We start from the raw sequence: 21,997 nt of genomic DNA on the forward strand, positions 1-21,997 counted from the left end.
AAAGTGAAATGTAAAGAGGCTAATTGAAAAAAAGCTGCTAAAAAGGCTGCTCCATGGAGAATTTAACTCGAAACACAAAATAAAATAAAATAAAAGTCAACAGAATTCACTAATCACATCCACTTAATACATAGATTTTATCTGATTATCCATCGCATAAGACTACATTCACACGAACGTGGTGTTTTGCAGATCCACAAATTGCATATCCGCAAAACACGGTCACCGCAATTTGCGGACTGCACATGCCGCGGCTGTCATAGAAAATGCCTATTCTTGGACAAGAATAGGACATGTTCTATTTTTTTTTTTTGCGGACAACACACTGCTGTGTTCTATATTTTTTGTGGCCCCCATAGAAATGACTGGGTCTGCAAAACTTGCAGAAGGCACGGTTGTATCAGCCAGGTTGTAGGGGATTAGAAAACATGGCTGCGTTTTGTAAGCCATGTACCGGGGTGTGCTCCCCAGGATACAGCGAAGTCACGAACAAGAAAAGCAACTCTGACACCAGCTTTTGTAAAACAGACTTTTTCCTGTAACGGTTATCAAACAAAAGCCCAAATGCAGTGAACATAAATTTAGATTACATACACAGCCCGCTGAGACCCCTGTGTTTCACATCACGGCACCCTCCGATGGTAGCCGGAAAACACTTGAGCAATTTACCTACTGCAAGCAGAGCTAACTCTGCCTCGCTATACCTGTTATACCCTAAAGAAAATGCGAATAACTGTTTGGGCGCGTAGGACGGGTTAGCCTGCGGTGCAACACAAGAGCTTATAATCTTGCAACATTACACAGAATTCCCCCCTTTTAACGTAGCACATGCCTAAGAATCACTTCTGGGCAAACACATTAAACTGGCTGGAGTTCCTGGGATAAATGATAACAACACTTTCGGCCTGACACAATATAGAGGCCCTAACTAGCTAACTGCAGGCCCTATCTCAGTCTCTAGGTGCCAAAACATCTATGAGGTGCGTGCACAAATTTACTGACCTGTGTCTGTACTGTATCCGCTGGCGGCTCCGGACCGAACAACAAGTCCCTGCCACAACATGCGATCCTGCAGGGATTGTAACTTTGCTCCTCCGTTCTTATCAGCTTCCTGAAATCAATGCTCTTTCCTCGGAACAAAATCTGGTTCTCGGACAAACAGTGAGGTCACTCAACTGCAGCATCGATCGCTGAAGAACGCTCCAGACCTGGATGCAGACAGATCCTCTTTCTCCGGATGGACTCTGGGACTTGGACTGCGATCAGCCTCCTTCAGCTGCAACTCTGGCCACTCCAGGACTCCCTGACGCCTGGATGCGACCGGATTCTGTTCTCCAGCCCCTCTGCCTCTCTCCTAAGATGTCTGCTGCTCTGCTTCCTGCTTCTTCTCCAGACTGAGAGAGTCTCCACCTACAATTAAATATTCAAATACTTGCACAATGTTAGCTGTGTTCAGAAACAGCGGCATCTAGTGGCCAAAACTCAGAATGACAGTCCGATATTTCATTACACACAGACAGTGAACAGTGAGAGCTGTTTCACAATCTCACAGTTTTACCAGGAACAGCATAACTCTTGTCCATAAGCTGTGTGTATTGAAGCTAAGTCCCATTCACCTATCAGAAGGATAAACCTTATTAAACCAGGTAGGGTTGATCCTGCTGAATCAATTGATGTCTTGTGCAAGTCAATTGTGACGTTGCAGATAAAAAAAAGACTTTTTTTTCATTATGCAAATTAGGGCTTCAGTGCACCAAGGGTAGGTCCTAGAGCCTCAGTGCACCAAAGCTCCTCAACTTTTCAGTGCTGGCCACACCCCTTGGTGCACTGAGGCCCTTGTTTATGTAAAGAATGAAAGTGTTTTTTTCTCGAGAATGCAGCAACTGATTTTCACAAGACAGGTATCATTTTTTTTTTAACAGCAGGATCAACCCTGCCAGGCAGTATGCCTGGTTTAATACAGTTTATCCTACTGACATATGCTCTTTAAATGGGGCTAAGCTGGAATACCACATACAGCTCATAGACAGCAGTGGGGATGCTTCTGGAAGAAACCTTCACATCTATCATATATGCTGAGGCATGCGTAGTGATAATGTCACTTGTAAAATATGAAGTAAAGGCATAACGTGAAGCAATGAAAAATCTGGTGTACCCACCTCCCCACCGATCTGTGCCATTTATAATACTGGTGTCTTATAATAATAATAATTATGTTGGCTTGAAAAAGCCAACATACTGTTATTCCATTGTTTCAGCTTATTATTCCGTTTTAATATTCTTCTCCGCCCCCCCTTTTTCTATACGCTACTCCTCCTACAGTTTTGGGGTTACAAACGCCAAACTTCACACTTCTTCGACCTCTAGTGAGGTAAGTTGCTTGTGCTTTAATAAGCGATTCCACACTCCGGGCCCCTGCGGCGGACCACCGAAGACCCCTTTTTTGCCATTGACTTTGACAGGGAAAATTTTCAAATCGCTCCCACTTGCAGTTTTGAAGCTACACTCCCCAAACTCGGATCACATATTGTTGGTATGAACCCGAATAAAAGGGTAAATTTTGAGGGGACACCCCAAAGTGGGCGGACCTAGCAATGGCCAAGGAAAATTTAGCTATTTTCTATACGCTACTCCTTCCACAATTTTAGGAGTACAATTACCAAACTTTGCACACTTGTTCGGCACATACCCAAATAGGTTGCTTGTTCTTTGTTAACTGATCCCACCCTCCGGGCCCCTGGGGCGGCCCCCCAAAGACCCCACTTTTTGTCATAGACTTTCACTGGAAAATTTTTAACTTTTGCCACTCGTACAGCTTTGAAGTTAAACTCACCAAACATGGGTCACTTAGTCATGGGGTCAACCTGAACATTTCTGTCACATTATGGGGACTCTATCACAGTTTAAATGCCAAGTGTCCCAAACTTAGCACAATTACTCACTGGGTGACTGTGGTCAAAATTTAGGGAAAGTGGGTGGAGCCTAAAACAGCCAATCAGATTTCACCTATTGACTTCAATATAAAACTTTCAAATACTGCCATTCTCACAGCCAGAGACCCCAATCTTGGCACAGACCATGACTGGGTGACTGGACTTAAAATTCGGAAAGCTGGGCGGAGCTTATTACGTAGTGCTATTAAATGGGAATATTTAAATTGCTGCCATTCTTACACTGTTAATGGCAGGGTCTTCAAACTTGGTACATTCGGTTACTGGGTGACAGGAATTCAAATTTAAAAAGTGGTCGGAGCCATAAACAACCAATCAGATTTTGCCTATTGACTTCAATGAGAAAATGCAAAAAGCTGTTATTCTTACAATATGAAAGCCAGAGTCCCCAAACTGGCACTATGGGTCACTGGGTGAGTGTGGTTAGAATTTAGGAAAAGTGGATGGAGCCTTTAACAGCCAATCACATTTCAGCCATTCATTTTATATGGGAAAATTTAAATTACTGCCGCTCTTTAACTGTTAATGGCAGGGTCCTCAAATTTGGCACAGTCAGTCATTGGGTGACTTGGGTTAAAATTTTTAAAAGTGGGTGGAGCCACAAACAGAAATCATATTTCAAGCCAACATCCTGTGGTTTCTTCAGAAACGACACCATCTAGTTATTATTATTATTATGATTTATATAGCGCCACCATATTCCGTAGCGCTTTACAAATTCAGAGGGTTCATGTACAAAATAAAAGACATCACAAAGTTACTGGCTAATATACTGGCCCTGCTCGCAAGAGCTTGCAATCTATGGGCTCGTTCACACGAACATTTTTTGCGTTCTGTATACAGGCCGTTTTTCCATATACGGCATTATATATACATTCATTTCAATGGTTCCGCAAAAAAAAAACTAATGTACTCAGTATGCATTCCATTTCCGTATTTCCGTTCCGTTGAAGGATAAAACATGTCCTATTATTGCCCGCAAATCACAATCCATGGCTCCATTCAAGTCAATGGGTCCGCAAAAAAAGAAACACATACAGAATGTACTTCGTATGTCTTCCGTTTCCATTCTGTTTTTGCGGAACCATCTATTGAAAATTTTATACCCAGCCCATTTTTTTCTATGTGATTACTGTATACTGTATATGTCATACGGAAAAACGGAACAAAAAAACGGAATCACTACTGAAACAAAAAACGGAAAAACTGATCCATTAAAAATGTCCCGCAAAACACTGAAAAAGCCATACAGTCATGTGAACGAGCCCTATTTCTTATGGGACAAAGGCTCTTTTGGACCCCCTCAGGCACTTGGGCCTAGGTGCGACTACCTCTGCACCCCCCATAGCTGCACCCTGAATTGAAGAATTGTTTAGACTCTTTGCTTTTTTAATTTACGAATCATTTATGAATTATTGCATATATATGAAACCAATCTCCTAGGACTGTAGGAACCAGAAAGACGATTTCAATGATTCAGCTGGAGAGAATGATGTCATGATATAAAGTCTGTATATTGTTCTTTTACTCAGCAGAAGTGCAACCTGTCTGTCCTGAGCATGGAAGATGAAGTCTGTAGAGTAGATTTCAAAATGGCAACATTATTGCACCTCGCTTAGATACACAGTAGGTTTTCTATGATCATTTTCCTAAATGTCACTTCTTTATTTTAGAGAGAGCACATTTTTATCAAACCGTCTGCACAATGTATTTTACATTAAGAAGTTTACACTGAAAGCAATTTAGCCAGTGGATGCATAAGCATTATTGCTGACTTCATTTCTGGAAAATTGGCTTATCTGAGTGTTTTCTGCTCCACTGCTGCCAATTTTGCTCCGCGCTCCCTCTTAGTCTCTGGAGCAGTGGCAGGGTTGTCCTGGTCAGACTCACAGGCTGATTAAAATCTTTCCCCAGGCTTCCTACAGTCGTCCCCTCACCTGCGTTACCTCTTCCTTTTTTTCTGGATCTTTTATAATTTAACCAGTTGTAGGATGATGGTTTTTGGAAATCATCTGTGGCCTGAAATCTTAATTTTCCATGCAAAGTTGTGGTGGTGATTCAAGCATTGAGTCTGGCACAGTATTTTTAACATTCATATTTCCTTTAGGGCTCATCCACATGTACGTGTGTGGCCGGTGCCCATATTGCACAGCCGTGTGCGCTCCATATCACTTGAATGGGTCCACAAGAAACGGAGCGTTGAGGAGCAGAAGCGCTACAGAGTGCTTCCGTAGGATTTTAGTCTGTGATTCCGCAAAAAAATAGAACATACTATATTTTTTTGTGGTGTGGAGTGAATCTTCAAGATCGTGGTGGACCAATTCAAGTGAATGGCCGGTGCCTGTGCATTGTGGATCACCATTTGTGGTCCTCAGCACATTCGTGTGCATGAGCCCTTATTATAATAAGGTTTTCCTTTTGTGTTGATTTTCATACCATAATTTAGCTACAATTATGTGGACTTTAGGGATGAGGGATTTTTTAAAAATTCCATTGAGGTTCGATTCAGCCTAATGAACCGTTCAATTCAATTCAGGTCCAAATAAGTTTGACCAGAATTCAAAGTGCTTTCATTCCCTGAAACAAAATCCATCTATCTCTCCATCTCTATTTCTGTCTCTCTATCTCTCTCACACACAGGTTGAATTGATTTGCTCATGCAAGGGTACTTTCACACTTGCGTTGTTGGATCCGGAAATCCGTATGCAAACCGATAGAATTTGTTTCCGGATCCGGATACAGATCTGGCTGACAAATGCATTGAAAAAACCGGATCCATCTCTCCGGTGTCATCCGGAAAACCGGATCCGGTTTTCCAGAACACTTGGTACCAGATCTGCCATTAATACATTTCAATGTAAATTAATGCCGGATCCGGCATTCCAGCAAGTGTTCCGGAATTTTGGCTGGAGAAAATACTACAGCATGCTGCTGTATTTTTTCCGGCCGAATACCGTAAGAGAGACTGAACTGAAGACATCCTGATGCATACTGAACGGATTGCTCTCCATTCAGAATGCATTAGATAAAACTGAAGCATTTTTTTCCAGTATTGAGCCCCTGTGACAGAACTCAATACCGGAAAACTTTAACGCTAGTGTGAAAGTACCCTAACATATGTATGATACATTGGATCTTTGCTTCCACATATTTTTTCTGCATATATTTTTTTCCCATGGAGCATTGCCTTTAAGTTTCCATACACAGCTGGCCTCTTTAAGGAGAGCCAGCACCTTACCTAAGCTGCCTTCAAGGCATCGCACTTAGCCAACCAGATAGCCAACCTACTCCATACTGATGCACTGACGCACTTACAATTGACATTGTTACAAACATATCCTAGCCACCAAACAATAACGATTCGGATGGTATTATACTAGTGTAAAAATTTCCAAATCCATGAGTTCCTGTTTTTATACATTTAATATACTGTATACAGTGGTGCTGGGAAAGTTTGTGAACTTTTCAGAATTTTCAAAATTTCTGCATAAATTTGTCCTAAAATTACATCAGATTTTGACACAAGTCCTAAAAGTAGATAAAGATAACCAAAGCAATCAAATGAGTAAGAAATTTTAGACTTTGTCATTTATTTATTGAGGAAAATGATCCAATATCATGTCAGTGAGTGGCAAAAGTATGTGAACCTTTGCTGCCAGTATCTGGTGCGACCTCCTTGTGCAGAATAACTGCGAATAAACATTTCCAGTAATTGTTGATTAGTCCTGTACATCAGCTTGGAGGGATTTTAGGCTATTCTTCTGTACAAAAACATCTTCAGCTCTGTTATGTTGGTGGGTTTATTCTAATGAACTGCTCACTTCAGATCCTTCCACAACATTTATATTGGATTAAGGTCAGGACTGTGACTTTCTAAAACATTTCTTTAACCATTATCTGGTAGACAGACCAAAAAGTTCTATTTTGGTCTCATTCGTCCAAAATACATTGCTCCAATATTCCAGCCTTGTCTGGGTGATCTTGTTTTTGGAGATTAGCTGCTTTCTTCTTGCAATTCTACCATGCACACCATTGTTGTTCAGTGTCCTCCTGATGGTGGACTCATAAAACTTAACATTAGCTAATGTTGTACAGACCTTTGGCTGCTTAGAGGTTACCATGGATTTCTTACGTGCCGTGGTCTTCGCAGGATCTTTGTCGGACAACCATTCCTGGAGAGGGTGATAATAAGTGTTGAGCGAATCAAGCTTTGGATCACAGATCCAAAGTCGATTTGTTCAAACACTTTGGTTTCAATGCTGTCTCCGCGTACAGCATTAAAATGTATTGTCTCTGTGTAGTTAAAATTAGTTTCAGATGAAATCGTGCAAGACTTTGGTGAATGAATTTGGTAATCACTTCTGTGTGTTCAAAAACATTTTAAAATAGCAATCTGAAATCACATCGGTACCAAACCCAACTTCGGATTGCTATTTTAAAATGTTTTTAAAGATGCAGAAGTGATTACCGAATTAATGGCAGGAATGCATTTAAAAAGAAATTGGGACTAGGACAATAAAAAGCTGAAAAATTAAGTGAGACTAATGAACAGCTGGTGGAGCAATTTGTTAGATGAGTCAAAATTTGATATTCTTTTTAGAAACCATGGATGCTGTGTCCTGCAGACTCAAGAGGAGAGAGACTCGCCAGCTTGTTATCAGCCTACATTTCAAAAGCATGCATCTCTGATGGTATGGGGCTGCATTAGTGCCTATAACATGGGCAGCTTACACAACTTTAAAGACGCTATCGATGCTGAACAGTATATAGAGGTTTCAGATGAGAAATCCAGCAAAGAAGTATAATGAGAAATCCAGCAAAGACAGTTGAGCAACTAGAATTCTATATGAAATAAGAAAGGGATAACATTTCTCTCCCAAAACAGTTTTTCCCACTTCCCAGACATTTACAGCCTATTGTTAAAAGAAGAGGGGATGCTACCCAAAAAATGTCCAAGTCTGAAAATCTAATTAGGTTGAAATTATGCAGAAATACAAAAATTCTGAATGGTTCACAAACCTTCAAGAACCAATATACAGTATTTTCTTCATTTTTGAGTTTAATGTGGATCCCAACCATCTTTCAATGTTCAATGTGGCTCACACAGTAAAAAAAAAAGATTGAGGACTTCTGCTCTAGAGTAATGATATCTTTATCCAAAGAGGTAGAACCAACAATGTTAATAACAAGGCTGTAGATTGCAGCAGGCCATGACTTATGGCCCAGTTGGCCTCATTTATAAAAAATAGTGTGAGTTGTTATGGCTTAGAAAATGAGTCTTATTGGGTTAGTTGCTATTGTGTGTAGTGTTGAGCGAACTTCTGTTTTAAGTTCGGCGTCTAAAGTTCGGCTTCCGGTTAGCGAAGAATCCCGATATGGATTCCGAATTCCGTTGTGGTCCGTGGTAGCGGAATCAATAATGGCCAATTATTGATTCCGCTACCACGGACCACAACGGAATTCGGAATCCATATCGGGATTCTTCGCTAACCGGAAGCCGAACTTTAGACGCCGAACTTAAAACAGAAGTTCGCTCAACACTAATTGTGTGGCAACATCTGGAGTTTTCATTGCACTGGTAGAAGACCTAACGTGTCCAGCCAGGAACTTGCTTATCCAACTCTTGGTGAATAACTGGAGCAGCCTTTGCTAGCTTTAGGCTGTGTAAGAGAATTGCATTAGAAAGCCATTAGATTACCATATGGTAGGAATTATATGAAGGAACTAGCCTAAGGATGTGTCCATAGGGGAAATAATTGTTGGGGAGGTGTAGTTGGAGAAAGTGACTATAAAAGTGTAGTTAGGTCACTCTCCCTGGAATGTCATTCATTATAAAGGTACAGTAAAGTATGTTTTAAGATTTGGTTCACTGCTTATTGAGTGCATTTATGTACTGTTTTGTTCCAAGTATAATATAATTTTTCTATTTTCTCCCTTGCTACAAAAAGACATTTTACTGTTTTTAGACACCTCAAGAACTGCAATTAACCCTTCACTTTTCATATGAGATAGACCGGTTTGGACGTAATTCCATTTTTTCCACTTTGAACAAGGCAAGAGCACTTTCAGCAGTTACGTGTTGTTGAACATTTTCCGACACAAACTGTTTTCTGTATTTCTTACGTAAAAAAAAATCTCAAACATCTACTAAATATATGACACAAATACATGCCCATTTTGAAAAACAGAAATTTTTAAATACAGAGACAGACATTTCATGAGCCTAGTCTATGGAGGAGCATTATTGTGGGGGGAATTTTTAAAGTCAGTTTTGCAAGAGTCTGCATTACCATAACTGGTGCTTAATTTTGAACAATCTTTGATAAATTTAGTTCACTTTTTCTATGCAATGCTACTCAAGTAAAGGGGTGGTGTAGAAAGTGTAGTAAGATTGTGACAATTTTTACGACTTTGTTTAAAAAGTGGCAGCTGATAAATCTGGCTTAAATGAGCTTCATGGGCTAACCACAACACTTTTGCACCCACTTTTTAAAACCAGAGTGAGTGGTGTAAACATGAAAAAAGTTGCTAAATTTTTTGCAGATAAGACCAAAATGTCTCAAAGCCCTATCTTTTGCCATTTGAAGGCAGAAGGAAGAATTCTGGAGTGCATGGCTTGATAAATACTCCCTGTATGTGAAATTGAGTATTTTTTATAGGAACTTTCATAAAGAATAAGGCCCAAGTGTTGAGTATTGTGGTTATGCAATGGCAGATATTGCACAGAAAATGCCAACATAATACAAAGCCATATGGAGGCATCATATCACAGGAGATAGATTGCCTACATAGAGACTCTGTGTGCTACCATACAACCTGGAATCACAATTGCTATTTTTGTGGCACATTTTTGAGCCAAACACAGGAATGGATGCAAAGGAGAAGAGAAGTATCAGTCTTTCTTTTATACTTTTCTTTCTTTTTTCGAGCAACTAATAGTTACACATATTGTAGTTTTATAGTTAGTATGGTTAAAAAAGAGGGGAGAGGATGTGAATGAAGGGAAGGGGAAACCCTATGCCCCCCCTTAGATGCCTCTTCTCAAGACTAAATAAATGTAAGTATCTTAATCTCTCATAACATAGACCCTCCGTGCCCCTTATCAGTTCAGTTGCTTTTCTTTGTACTTTTTCCAGCTCCAGAGCCTCCCCTCTTTGAACTTGTCCCCAGAACTGAACTGCATATTCCAGGTGAGGCCACACCAATGCTTTGTAAAGTGGTGATATTACGCCACTGTCCCTCAAGTCCATGTCTCCTTTAATACGTAACAGTATTCTGTTGACCTTAGAAGCAGCTGATTGGCATTGCATTCTGTTATTTTAGTGACTGCATGTAGATTGTTAGTACCCAGACAACTTTATATTTATCCACATTGAATCTCATTTGCCAAGTGGATGCCCCAACACCCGCTAAATAAAGATTGTTACTGCCATAAACTTTATAGCTTCTACTTTGGAGTAAATCCTTTAACATTTCCCATGAACCCCTTAAGCTTGCTGACGGTATTGAGAATATGAGACGTATCTAAAAGTGGCCACCTAGCAAAGGCATCATAAAACTGAAGCGTATGCTTACTTAGCATTGATATTTGAGAACGGGAGACACTGGGTGTCCCCTGCAGCTGACTCTCCTGTGCTCATGTAAGAAACGTGATTAAAATAGATGGTACATATGGTTTGTCTGTAGAGGCAGCTTCTTCAAAATACCACCTTAAAACTAAAATATACCACCAGTACAATTCTCACTTGTACATGTATTATATTTTTGCATATGATCTATTTTATCCATAGCTGTCCCAATTTAATTTGGTAATGGTTTTACAAGGTGTGTATCAGCATTACAAACAAGATTCTAAACGTTCTATTGTTCATAAGACGTAGAATAAGTCATGCAGGTTGGCTTATTGTGTCAGTGCCAGAGGCATAAACATGGATGGGTATAGTTACATTTTTAGATAATTGCCATTTTTTACATTCCACATAGAGTCTGAGCTTGTGTTCCTCTAGTTGAATAGTATTTCCATCTACCAGTATTTTCCTGGCAATAAGTCATTTTCACTTCAAAACCATGACTGTGTGTCCATTACAATGTGACCTTTTGAAGTTCTAATGGTGATAAAAAATTTTGTCTATCCAAATATTTTTAGATTTCCTTAATATTTTCTCTTTGTATTATATATTTATAATAATACCAAATATGTATACCTTATCAAATTTCTGATAAAGATACAGTAGGGGTAGTGATAGTAGAGAGTTTCACTTTAGTGCATCTACCTCTCTAAGCCATAGCTTAGCATATCAATTAGGGTTCAGAGTCCCTAGAAATAGTGGGCAGAAAACATTAGGGCAGATGTAGAGCAGGATGGTGCTAGGCAGGCAAAAGTCATGGACAGTGCTCAGCGGAGCTCCAGTGAGCGCCGTAGCCTCCTCTCAGCTTCCCAAACACAGTACCGTACGTTGTATTGTGGCTGTGCTTGGTATCGCGCTCAACCCCAATTACTTGAATGGGACTGAGCTGCGCCTAGGCCACGTAACCGATGACATCACATGCAAGAAGGCCTGTGACCTTCTCAAACAGCTGATCAGCATGGGGTCCTGGGTGTCAGACTCCCACCGATCAGATACTGATAACCTATCCAGAGGATAGTTCATCAGTATAAAAAAGTTGGAAAACCCCTTTAAAGAGCTATTTCAGGAGTCTCCTCACAGATTACAGCCACAGATGTTTACTATATTATTAATCATAGTCACATAGAAAGCTACCTTTATTAAAGGGGTTTTTCACCCCAGAAGGTGGGCTGTGAGTGTCAGGATCTCACTAATCCAATGGTTTAGTGCTGCAGCCCCTTCACAGTTTTTCCTTGCAAAGTGCCAGTTCTGGCCATCCACTGTGCAAGGAACTGCAACAATGCCCCATTGATTCTTGGTGGGACTGTATAACAATGTTCATCCTGACCTGTCTGGTTTATTCATAGAATGGCAGTACTACAGTTAAAATGAACCTCCACTCAGGCAAGAATGAATCACCCATTCCCAGAGCCACTTTACAGACTACCAGCTTCTCAGAAGCTTTCTATCTATCTATCTATCTATCTATCTATCTATCTATCTATCTATCTATCTATCAGCAAAATATAGCATTAACTTGCTCCTGTTGGTACTGTATCGCTATGCCCACCTTTTGAGATTATTAGGAATGTAATTTTTAATCTTTCCACCACATGGAGGCATGTTCTATCCAGATAAACGTATAAGTCAAAACGGTGTTACCCTCTTCAAGGTCAGCTTCATTCCAGGATATTATCAAGAAGACCTAGCACAATGATGCATGGATATAATAGCAGAACTGTTTATTACGGCCTTAATTCCTTCCGGGCCAGTTTTCTAGGGGGGGAACATTATGCTCTGGTAAGACAGATGATACAATATAGGTAACACATGTGTCCCTTAGATTATTGCACACAATAGAGCTTTCCTTATCCTCTGTTAATAAAATGATTTTCTTCTTTCAATTTTGAACATGTTATCTATCAGGCACCTACTATTAAAATACACTGAGAACACATATGCCAGGAAGAATTGCCTGATAATGGACACAGGGTGAAAGGAGTTAAATGCACACTGTATGGACTGCAGATGTGATTAGACATTTACCTTTAAAACAAGTTCTAGAGGGATTAGGTTCATATTCATTCTTCTCCTGGAGGGTAGGGTCATAAAACATTCATGAAAGTGGTAGCCTTAAATAACATTGTAGAGGAGAAAAGGATATAGTCACTAATTAAATTCAGGATAAAAAATGAGTTCTGAGCTTCCCCCATACACTAATGAGCACCCACTAATTATCTTTAATTGTTGTAGAATGGGAAATTCCCTGATAGAATTCAGAAATATTTCCTCCATTTGTATGAAAAATGCATGTTTTATCTTATTAGTCCTTGTAGCTATTGAACTGATTATTACGATAGAGATAGACAGATACACATGATATACCGTATGCCAGAATATTATGAGTTTTAGACCGGGGCTACACTGCAATCTTGGGTTTGACACCCGTGACCAAGGATTGCTGTGTAGCAGTGTAGCCATAGAACGGAATGGGGTTTCTGCACAACTTGTAAGCTGCCACAACCACAACCCCAGGATCACCATGTAGCCCCAGCCTTAGACACTTTTTTTTTTTATCTCACTGAAAAGGGGGCATAGCTTAAAATGTCTCATGTCACTAAAATTTTGGTGCAAAACTTTGACTAACGGAAGCCAACCAAGAGGTGTACTATACTTCTAATCCAGCATGAGGCACTGTGATAAATTTTGGAAAATCAAGTCTGTTTCTTTGCTGTCTAAGGCTATGTCCGCATCTGCATTTTGATGTTCCCATATTCAGGTCCGGCAAACGGAGCAGACAACCATTATCATATTCGGCCTAGCTAGACAGTGCGGGGGCCTGCAGGATCCTCTTTCACTATAATAGAAACTGTTGGGTTTGCAGCAGGTTTCTGGTATGAATGCTGGCTTTCTGATGGAAAATACCACTGCATGCATCCTAGAAACACGACGGATCCCATTATAGTGAATGGGTAGGCGGTGGGCTCCAGTGGTGTTCAGCTGTGCCAGATACTGTAATTCCAGTAGCCTGCGTCTCTGCTGGAAATGAGTACAGGAAAACCAAAATGCAGGTGCGAACCTATCCTACTCGTTTTCTTATTGATGTACAAGATCTCATCTAGCTCTGGTGATTATAGTCAGGGCTTCTATCTAATATACTTACCCCACTCCTCGGCACCCGCATCGCTCCTGATCTCTCCACGGCTGCCGCTGCATCTCCCGGTTATGCGGATCAAAACATCCAGTGACTTGGGGGGGGGGATATGCTTTTGGAAGTTTTGCAGCCAATGGTAACAAGTCTCCATAGCGTCACTCGCTATGCTAGGGAGGATAGTCTCCGTTGTGGCCTACTATTGATTGATATATAGATTTTTCCCACAAATTTATATATCAATCTGCTCAGCTCCTTCTGCTCTGTAACCTGCTGCCTGCAGATTGCACCATATTTCATGGTGACAGGTTCTCTTAAAGCTGCTTCAGAATGCAAATGCATTGTGTTTTCTTTTTAATTTTTTTTATTTAGTTGGAGCTCTGTGGTTACTACACTACTTCATTGTCAGCTACTAAAAAAGAAAAAAAATCTAAAGATAATAGGATAATAGGAGGGAATTTATTATTTCTCCACCTTGCTTCTGCAACTTTTTTTGTCGCAACTGGCATTGTTATCTCACTCTCGCCAATTTTCGAAGGGGATGTGGGTGGGGCAATCGGCCATGGCGCATTCATTATTATTTACCACAGAAAGAGCTTGGAGCTGCAATAGGACTGCCTGAGGGGTCATGTCATTTATGATGAGGCCTGAACTTGTGATAAATTACATACCCCTTCAGCAACGCAGGCCCTATCAAGACCGACATACAGTAGCACTCACCGGTCTTGATAACTCAGGGCCTTAGTGTTTCCTAATAGATGAATTATAGAATTATACCGTTTATATACTTTTCTTGACCATTGTGTGCACCACTTAAGAAGCTTCTGTGTTTAACCTCACAGCACATTCTGTTACAATCCAGGTGTATCCTTATATTACAGTCCTGCTTGTTACATAGCTGGAATGTTCCTATTACACGTATAGATGAATACATTGCAAAGAAATGCAGAAAAGATCTCAGTCTTAATACGTGTAATAAAGTGGTCAGTTTTAATAGTCCTTCATTTGAAAGTGTCACAAACAATGAAGCAAGCTGAGCTGTCCGAAATGTGTAACTCATTGATAGTTGCAGATTCTGTCCTTTCCAGTTCATAAACTAGCTGAGAACGTAAAGCCATAGCTCTGGGCAGATCTTTCCATTTGTTGTTATAATAGGGGCCTGTAGGGGTCACCAGGCAGAGAGTGTGGAAGCGTCTATGTGGAAGTGGAAAAGGAATTTACCATATGTGATGGACATATTCTGCATTCCAGCTATACTTGTTTCTTAAATGTAGGACATTCCTCATCCCCTTCACACTGACTTTACAGCCATGTCCCAGTGTAGCTGCAAAGTTACGACCAGCTAATCCCTTGATGGGGTCCATAAGGCCCCCACTGACACAAACTGTCTCTCCTAGGGAGAATCGTTGAAATAACCACATAAAAGTAGACGCAGAAAACCTTGGAATTTCCATCCACCAATTTTAGAGCATGACTAAAATAGCAAAGGATCAATGAGTGCCTCTCTTAGTGCTGCATATTGAGCCCATACATTGTCCATAGTCTATGTAAACCATATTGAAGGCACACAGTATTTGTTTCTTATAGATTAAAAGATAGCACCTTTATAGAGAATACCTAAAAGCAGTCATTTAATTCACAAGATTTGTAATATCATATCTTCAACCAGAACCTTCCCAAATTGAGAATTTTTATAATTATTGTGGATCATTCAAAGGTTGAGACTCTTGCATTTATCCCATTCATGTTTGATCCCAAGCACATTACGCAACATGGGATTGGTGAATTTAGGCTGAACCTCTTCTCATGCCTCTCTTTTGTATTCAGTAGATGGGTCAACATTATGACTTCATTGATTGCAAATCTCCTTTAGAAGAAAAGTGGTCCAGAGCTGTCTATATGATTCCTATTGGCAAATTCACCTGCCTTTTGATTAGCAGCTTAATGGGTTGGTTACAATGGCTTGGTTTTCTAGAATCTAGAATCATTATCCTTACTTAGAATGATAGATTCTCTGTGGTCTAGTATTATGTCTTTATATCTTCTTCCTTCATGGTGGGATATCCACAAGAGATGGCATAAATGTCTGATAGATGTGGATCTCACCTCTTGGAAAAAGGAGGTCCTCCAATCCCGTTCATGTGACCGTTGGTCACCACATCCAGGTTGTGATTGAATGCAGAGGTGGTTAAGGTTACGGAAAGAGCTGGGTTAGATGAGCTACTCCCATAGAAGTGAATAGGAGATGCGGAAGCAGCATAGCACAGAAATATTGTCTATTTCTGTAATCCCATCCACTTCTACATTCAATTCTGGTCTGGTTGTGGAGACTAGCAATAGCCACCAGGATGGGAGGACTCCGCTCTTGAGATAGGTGTGGGTCATAAATGTATCTATCATACATTTATGGCTTCTCTGTTGATTTCACAATTGAAATGTAGAGGTGGAAATGTATTGATATTTTTATCTTTACTTACATTTTTTTAATAGTGTTTATAATATGTTTTGGGTCTTTTTGTTCATTTATTGATTTGTTTTACTCTTTCACATGACTTGTTTAAGTTTTTTAGTTGCACAATTAGGAGAAGGTGAAGTGTTAACAGTTTGATTCATTCTCCCAAATGCTGACACAGTTACTTTTATCAATGCTCAGTACAAGCCGCAGCGGGAGTCTCTTCCGAGTCTCCCTGGATCTCTTGTGTCCCAGTGAACAGATGGGTGATGCTCAGCTGTCCTCAGTCAGCTCTGATACATATTCATTTTCCCATCCCTGAACTAAGGTCCTGAAATGGCACAGATGGAGGATGGCCTGTTGGCTGGTCTCTATTTCCTAGTGATGTCCAGCTGCTCTGTATTTGATATATGAGGGGACAGAGTGGACATGGATTGCACTGATTTTAGTTTAAATTCCAGCTATGGGAATAAGTAGAGGGCTTTGCAATGTGGATTGTGGCTATTCTTACATCGGGGGGGCGGTAATGGGCAATTGGGTGCTAGATTACATGAACAACATTGCTAAATGCATACACACATGACTGCTAAACACCCTTATGGTGAAAGAAATGGTGGTCCATGAAGAATCCAGTTTGTTCACAGAGTCATTAGAGCTAATCAAATTAACAGATGTCTAAGCAAGTTGCTGAGACCGAATGCAGTCTGGAATACCATGTTGTAAACTGTAATGGGTCTTTTCTGATTTAAGTTGGTGTCAAAAAAGTAGTAACATTATAACAAAACTTCTCAAATAATAGTAATAATATTATAAGTAATAAATTACAATAATAATTCAGAATAAACAGTTTTAGTGTTAGTTATTTTATTACTATTTGTTTAATGATTGTACCTTCATTGTATTTCTTTTGTACACCCCTCCCCCCATGTGTTAATGCATTATATACTCTAAAGTTGCTCTACTCCACTTATATACAGTTAGTTTTGATGGGATCCATTTGTGTCCTGCAATATTACAAGGGTCATGGATCGACAAGCCCCAGTCTTCGGCAAAAGTCTGTCCAAGTAAGTTGCAATGCATTTGTTAAGAGGCACTTAATAATATATTTGGTGCATCTTTGGCCTGTCCATGCGCCACAAACTGAAATCTATATGACCCGTGAGCCTGCATAGATTTCAGATGATATTTACACCAGTTTTCAGAAGTAAATTAAGATAAATCTATCAAAATCCCCAACTGTTTTAAAACTGCGGGCAGATAGACCTACGGGAAAAATCAAAGTTTTCAACAAATGTGCACTGGACATCTAGTACATAGGCATAAAATTGCAGATTCAAGTGCCTTTGCCTTAATACTATTCATTGTAATAATCCATATTAATAAGAAAATCTAATGCATTCATCCATATACTGCAGAGCAGATATAATATGAGAGCCAGCTTGGCCCATATGAGCTAGCAATCTATAACTTGATTGATTTAGAAGACTGAGACATTGCTGATGCTTTATTCATGACTTTCCCTAATTCGGCATCTCCGGTTACAGAACTGGTTTCTTGAATGCAGAAGAGCTGCATGCTGGAGTCTTCAAACAGTAAAGCTCACTTTGTTATAGGACAGAATATGACACCCAAGGGGAAACATGAATTCAAGCCTGACACAAGATTGAAATGTTTTTCTGCCTCACTGGGCCAGCCACACACTTTTCTTTCCTAATCAAATTGTGTTATATTTGCTGTGGTTTTTCCAACTTTCCTTTCATCGTTTGAGGGGGAGCGCAGCCCAAAGAAAATGAGTTATAGCAAAGTAATGGACTGCAAGGACTACTCACAGCCTGCACATGTACTTGGCCAATTCTTTATTTAAGCTGCTGGATACAATGAGATGCAATTGTCGTAAACAAGTGCATTTTCAGCTTGTTTTTTTTTTTTTTACCCTTCAAAGCTAAAAATTCAGACTTCCAAAATGAAGCTTTCCCATTGTTTCATCTCAAACATTTTCCTACAGAAAGTTTTGCAATGACCGTTGATGCCTCTTACCAAAGCACAGCGATCTGATTGATTTTTTTCAATTTTCACGCAACTAGAATGCTGAATTAGCCTCCTACTTCTCATTAGCATAACAGCAGCCATTGATGTTGGGCATGAAATGACAGCTGGGAAGGGCGCACACACAGATTACATTCTGCTAAATGGCTAAATAGTGCTGGAGCCACAGGCGGCAGCGCGGAGGAAACAGGAGCACGAAAAGGAGTCGATAGATTAAATAACAGTAGATAACCTAAGAAATAGGCAATTCTGCTTTGCCTTCCAGTAACTTGCAAATTACATATACTTCATGCTGTCAGCTAAATCAGACCTGGGATATCCCCTGCGAGATAATGTATCAAGACAGAAAGAGTTGTTTCTATATTTGTCCATCGACAGCACGAGAACATTGCAGTGATTTACAGCAGTATCCTCTGAGATAGCAGTCAACTCTTGCCCTCTAGTTCACAGTTACAACAAAAAAATTATAATACCTACCAATTTATAGTGATTTCCGTAGTGCGACTTGTAGATAGCGTCAACGTGGATGTACGGTGGGACTAGAGAGAAAGCTACTCTTTAGAAAACCCTCAAATCGTGTGTATGTCTGGTCTTACAAAGCTATGGCCTGAGGACAGTCCTCTTTTATGCACTGATTGGCTGGATGACTACTGGCACTGAGGTATCGGAGCGTCCACCATTACAAGGTTTTCATTTCTCCTTGGACTGCATTGTGTTGCTTCCCATTTTGTTGAAAATCTACAATCTCTATGTTTTAAGAAATATCCAAATGTCAATACCGATATTATACCAATAGCAATATTGTTACACCGTTATTCTGATAATTTTTCTGATCCATACCTACCATAGATAGGGTCTAGTGTGAATCTATGCTCAGCTCCACCTTTGAGATGGCAAGGGATGGAGAAAAATGGGGGCAGAACTTTCTGTCCTCGAAGAGGGGATGTGGATGAAGGAAGCAGCATCAAACAGAGGAGAATCTAGGGGGACCTGCAGGAGTATGTGCCAAGGGAAGAAAAACCCAGCTACATCTCCAGCACAACATTCTTTTTTTTTTTCCATGTGGCCTCCTGTGTGACATTTTTAATCTAATCAGCATAAATAGAGATGTTTATGAAATATGTGGTTTGTATGTAAAGATGCACATGCATGTAGAAGTAAACAGTGCATTCAGAAAGTCTTCTGCCCCTTTTTACCTTTTTCACATTTTATTATTTTAGGGCCTTGTGCTAAAATAAAAAAAAAATCTAGTTTTTCCCCATCATTCTGCACTAAATACACCTTAATGACAAAGTGAAAGCAGAATGTCAGAAATCTTTTATAATTTATTAAAAAGGAAAAACTAAAATCTTGCATTGACATAATTAGTTGAAGCACCTTTGGCAGTGATTACAGCCTTCAGGCTTCTTGGGTATGATGCCACAAGGTTTGCACACCTGGATTTAGGGATTTTCTGTCATTCTTCTCTACAGATCCTCTCACGCTCTGTCAGGTTTTTTTCAGAGCTCTATTGTAAAATTAAACGAGGAATCTGATTGGTTGTTATTGCAGCCAGCCAGTCGCAGGGGCAACACGTGAGGTGCACGGTGGACCGATGAGGGGCCAAATAGTATTACACACAGTTCATCAGTTTACTCACAGTTAGCAGAGAGCCTCCCTGGGCTGGCAGCACAGTGTTGAGGGGGACAGCACGAAATCCCCCGAGGCACGCTCTGTGGTAGGGAAGCATCAGCCAAGATGGTGGTTGAGGTGCCCTTGATGTTAGGGGTGCTTAGGGTGCTTGTTGCGGCTGAGTCCCTTGATGGTTTTTGTCGTGACGCCAGTACCGTTAATGGTGGTACAACCATAGGTAGTAATAATGAGGTAGACAGTGGTGAAAAGCAACTCACAACTTTTACTTTGGATGTCTTTTGGTTGCAGCAGTACAATTATGCAGTCTCTAGATGGTACAGAGTTAATTCTGCAAATCCACTGTTTCTAGGCTTTTTAGGTTTCTTCGTTTTGGAGCAGTGGGTTAGGTGTACCTGTTTCCTTTAGATGTGTTAGATCCTATTCCTTGTCTTTCCCTACAAGCTGAATATTTTAGGCTACTTTCAGACTAGCGTTCAGAGCGGGTCCGTCTGATGTCTGCACAGACGGATCCACTCCTATAATGCAGACGTTTGGATCCGTTCAGAACGGATCCGTCTGCATTATAGCTTAGAAAAAATTCTAAGTGTGAAAGTAGTTCAGACGGATCCGTCCAGACTTTACATTGAAAGTCAATGGGGGACGGATCCGTTTGAAAATTGAGCCATATTGTGTCATCTTCAAACGGATCCGTCCCCATTGACTTACATTGTAAGTCTGGACGGATCCGTTTGCCTCCGCACGGCCAGGCGGACACCCGAACGCTGCAAGCAGCGTTCAGGTGTCCGCCTGCTGAGCAGAGCGGAGGCTGAACGCTGCCAGACTGATGCATTCTCAGCGGATCCGCGTCCACTCAGAATGCATTAGGGCAGTACCGATGCGTTCGGGGCCGCTTGTGAGCCCCTTCAAACGGAGCTCACAAGTGGAGCCCCGAACGCTAGTGTGAAAGTAGCCTTAGACAGGAAAACTCAACTGTCCCTTAGAAGGTTGGTGTGGCTGCCTGAAGCTATAAAACCTCCACCATGCAAAGGTGTCTGAGGCCCTCAATAATGGCTCTTATTACCGATGAATTCCTAGGAATGCTTGTTTCTTTTCCAGGGAGGCAAACTCTTCTCCTACTGGTCAGGGATGCAAGTCTATAGTCCGGCTACAGAAGGAAAACGCTCTTCTGCGCCTCACATCTGAGTATCACCTCATAGCGAAGTTGGCTCTTCATTTTCTTCCCACTAATCTGATTTGACTACCTCAGATCTGCTCTCTTCTGAACTACATCTTCAAAAACCTCTTTCACTAGGCCTGACCTAGGTATATATATGACCTGAACTTTATCCCCATCTAGTGGTGGGATGTATAAATTGCACCTAATAGGCCTGTTAACAGGGATTTTGCAGATACACAAATGCAAAGTTGTACATTACAACCTAGTGCTTTTGATACAGTAAAAAGTGCTTTTAAGCAGCGCCCACACACACGTAGTGGGACGCTGCATTATCAGTATGTAAGCCAGTTTTTCTTTACACCAGTTTTGAAAAATCTTTGTCTTGTTGGAAGGTCTGAAGTCCAGAGCACTCTGGATCGGGTTTTCATTAACAATATCTCTGTACTTTGCTCTATTCTGCTTTCCCTCAACCCTGAGCAGTCTCCTTGTCCCAGCTGCTGAAAAACACCCCCACAGCATGGTGCTGCCACCACCATGCTCACTGTAGGGATGGTATAGAGCAGGTGATGAGCAGTGCCTGTTTTTTTCCAGACATGACACTTAGAATTGAGGACATTTCGGTATCTTCAGACCAGAGAATCTTGTTGCTTACAGTCTGATAGTCCTTTAGGTCCAGGTGGGCTTGCATTTGTCTTTTACTGAGGAAAAGCTACTTTCTGACCACTCTGTCATTAAGCCCAGATTGGTAGAGTGCTGCAGTGATGGTTGACCTTCTAAAACTTTCTCCCATCTGCACACAGGGTCTTTGGAGCCCAGCCAGAGTGACTATTGGGTTCTTGGTCACCTCTCTTACCAAGGCCCTTTTCGTCTGATTTTAGTTTGGTTGCGCAACCAGCTCTAAAAGAGTCCCAGTTGCTCCAAATTTCTTCCATTTAACAATTATGGAGGTCAATGTGCTCATGGGAACTTTCAGTCCAGCAGAAAATTTTTGTACCTTTCTCC

The 21,997-nt window shown here is 40.7% G+C and overlaps 1 protein-coding gene across 1 annotated transcript in view; it reads left to right on the top strand.

Moving 5' to 3' along the window:
- Window positions 1–21,997, top strand: part of LOC120996157 (fidgetin-like) — an 89,507-nt gene that overhangs the window by 38,877 nt on the left and 28,633 nt on the right. The window lies entirely within an intron of this gene.

Source organism: Bufo bufo, chromosome 3 (assembly GCF_905171765.1).
Source record: "Bufo bufo chromosome 3, aBufBuf1.1, whole genome shotgun sequence".
NCBI lineage: Eukaryota > Metazoa > Chordata > Amphibia > Anura > Bufonidae > Bufo > Bufo bufo.